General features: G+C 35.2%; 1 long non-coding RNA gene across 4 annotated transcripts; it reads left to right on the top strand.

The window, feature by feature from the left end:
- Positions 1 to 454: 454 nt before the first annotated feature.
- On the top strand, positions 455 to 2,126 carry LOC113308567. 4 transcript variants are annotated; one of them, XR_003339908.1, is made up of 5 exons: positions 455 to 639; positions 1,269 to 1,338; positions 1,473 to 1,596; positions 1,699 to 1,851; positions 1,944 to 2,126. It is a non-coding gene; the product is annotated as an uncharacterized LOC113308567 (long non-coding RNA). The 4 variants fall into 4 exon arrangements; XR_003339910.1 differs by having other exon boundaries at positions 1,265 to 1,338; XR_003339911.1 differs by lacking the exon at positions 1,269 to 1,338 and adding an exon at positions 1,234 to 1,268.
- Positions 2,127 to 3,207: the final 1,081 nt, after the last annotated feature.

Here is a 3,207-nt window from a genome sequence, read left to right as displayed (position 1 = left end):
TGCTGGGCGAACCTCCAGTCTTAAGTCTTCATCCTCATGGTTAGTCCAATTCTTATTACGACGGGTTTCATGAATTACCATGTTATGCATAATGATGCAAGTCAGCATAGTCTTATACATTTCACGAGCACTTAGACCACGATAAGGCCCACAAATGATGGCGAACTTCCGCTTCAGTATTCCAAAAGCCCGTTCCACATGCTTTCTCAGATCCATTTGTCCACTATTGAAATATGAGTATGAACGACACATTTCATCGGAAGGTTAATCATTTTCCCATAGTGGGAGGTCAGTTTTGCCAGGCCAGCTGACATGGAAAATGGGGGGTTTAGCCACCCCATAGGAACCGACCTTGGGAGATAGGAAAACCCGTCTGCCGCGGATACGAAAAACTAAGGGTAGTTTAGGTGTTTCAGAAAAGGGAAGGGATAAATCCCTAAAACTCGTTCTCCAGCCAAAATACTATAGTGAAACCGAAAAGCTGAAGTGAAAGGAAGAGAGATCGTGTTTTTCAGAAATCTAGTTCAACAGATCATGTTCTTCTTCTCAATCTTATAAGTGAGAATCTCAATATAAGGAAGGAACTTTTGATTATTGATCTTCTTCATCTAAATTTCAGAGATTATTGGCTAACAAAAGGTTGGGGTTTTGAATATTTTGACAATTACTCTCTTTGTTTACTTTGATTATGATTGTTATGTGTGATTAATGGTTGATTTGTTGGGGTAACACGCCTTTCCTATCCAGGCAGTTTGTAATTACTCTTCAGATTCGTCTTTGAATTTTTGCTTTCTGAGTTTCATGTACAAAGATTATGGTCCGGGTTTTTTCTTTTTAACTTCGATTTGATTTTTGATTCGGGTTTTTAATGGGATTCAGTTGTGTAGTAAGCTTTGGTACGGGCTAGGTTCACGATTTTGAATGAATGTTGAAATTGGGTTTTCATTTTATGCTTCTGTAAATAATTGAAGTTCCCATATCAAATTTAATACATTTATGCGCCCATCAATTAATTCATGTTAGCTCAACAGTTAGCGACCACTTAGTTCTCTGGAGATCAACGACGTAATCAGGAATTGGAATAACTTTGAATTCTTAAGTTATAATATAAAATCTCAAATATTAGTTCTAACTGTTAAACAGGGTTCATACCTTCGTATTCGGACTGTATTAGGAACCAATATCCATTTTCTTTTTCACGCGTCTATTTTAGGTTTTCTCTTTGGTTTGCAGAAATCTATCTCATTTTTCTCTCTCTTGCTAGCCAGGTATGCAACTGATCTATATCTAAACCCACCTAAGAGTTATCTCTCTTTTATCCCGTTCTATTTAAGATTGGTAACTGATTTCTTCTCTTGATTGATTAGTTTTTATCTTTCTTAATAGACATTAGGGTTTATTATTTAGGAATTTTTGTGTTTCATAATGTAAAGTTGCACATATTTTTCGTCTAATTCCTTGTTGTTTTGCAGACGATCGAGAAGAGTAATAATGGAAAAGCTGAACCTTGCAAGGAATATTTGTAAGAGGGTTTTTAGCTACAGAACATTCAACGAGCGTCTCAGAAATACCGCAGGGGAATTTGGTGCCATTAATGTATTTTATTGAAACCTTATTTTGTGGATCTAATTTTTTTTTTTACTTAGAATAAAAATGGATTGGTATTATAAGCTCATTATTATTGTGTTGTCCGCCAAGGACGATTTGTACAAAGTCAGGGCAGACCCCAACTTCCGGAACTCTATGTCGAATTATCCAAAGTTGATTGAGGAGGCTGAACATGTCCGTCAAGTGGCTCAACAGGCTGAAGAGACAGTTAGTAAACTCATTCGTGGTTATACACATTTCAAGGTCTCCTTCTCTCTCTCTCTCTCTCTCTCTTCTTTCTTCTCACTCCAAATTGTATAGTTTTCTGACTGTTGATACGATGTTGTATTCTTCAGCAACATGAAGAACCAAATCTTGACAGCTTCAATTAGTTCAAAAGTCATGTTGCACCATCTGTAGCAGCTACCATGGTTAGCGTCCTACTTGTGATGACTGCATATGAAAATCATTTGAGGAAGAAGTACAAAGAAAAGTTACATGGGGCGACTGCACATAAAGGAAGGACATTTAAAGGAACCGAGGCAAGTTATCTACGCCCATTTTTTAATCCTAAGTTTCAAAGTGTTCTGCATATACTTTTTATCAAACACGGAATGATGGAGTTCTTTGTTTATCTATTATGACCTGAGGTGTCTCTCTCTTTTTTTTATATAAAAATCAGGAACCCAAATCAAACTTCTTATCTGTCATTAGTGATGGACTTGTTACAGTAAACTGAAATGATTGCAGGCAAAATATTATGAAATCTATTGACTAGACTAAACGGTGTAGCTTAAATAGCTAATTTGATAGTTCGGATTCCAAAAAACAAGTGCTAATCTTGAATCTTTATTGTTTTGCTTGAGCATTCTTGAATCCTGCAAGCCTCTTGCATAAAGAGAAAATAAAATCTGGTTTAAGTAATGATATGCTGATTTTATTTGCATATATATAATATATGTATGATTTTAGTATAAGAAGCTGAATTCTCAATAGCTGTCTTATTTATTCTAGAAATTGCCATGAATCAATAATTTCACATACAAATTGAAATTGATACATGATTTTAAACAACCTTGATTGTCATTAAAGCTTTATACAAATTGAAATTGATACATGATTAAACAACCTTGATTTTCATTAAAGCTTTTATTTTGATGAAAATAAATTGTTTGTCTTTTAATGATGTACCACTTCCTTTTTTGCAGCACTTGAAAAAATCTGTAAAGCTGAAACTGCCATGTAGCTTCAAGGCTAACTTATGCAAGTAAAACGGAGCAGGCAAATGAATTGAGAGTACTGAGATGATCATTTTATGTGTACTAATCACCAGTGTGGAACTTTCTTACTGAGCTTACAACTTTATGTCATGTGTTCCGTTTGGTTTAGAACTTACTTTGGTTATAATTTTTATTTCCTGCTTCATGTGGTTTAGAATTATAAACCTAATTTATATATACTACTAATTTCTAGGTTGGAACTTACTTAGAGAGCCATGTTCTGTTTGACTATTTCACTGTCCCTTTTGTTCCATGTATCGTGCTCGCCTGGTGGGCATGCTATTGACATTGAAGGCTAAAATATAAAGTTAGCTCCTGCAAGTGTCTTGTGGAAGCTGCT

The sequence above is a fragment of the Papaver somniferum genome, chromosome 9, assembly GCF_003573695.1.
Source record: "Papaver somniferum cultivar HN1 chromosome 9, ASM357369v1, whole genome shotgun sequence".
Classification (NCBI taxonomy): domain Eukaryota; kingdom Viridiplantae; phylum Streptophyta; class Magnoliopsida; order Ranunculales; family Papaveraceae; genus Papaver; species Papaver somniferum.
The sequence above is the reverse complement of the archived record's forward strand: the minus strand, read 5'-3'. Positions and strand labels throughout refer to the sequence as shown.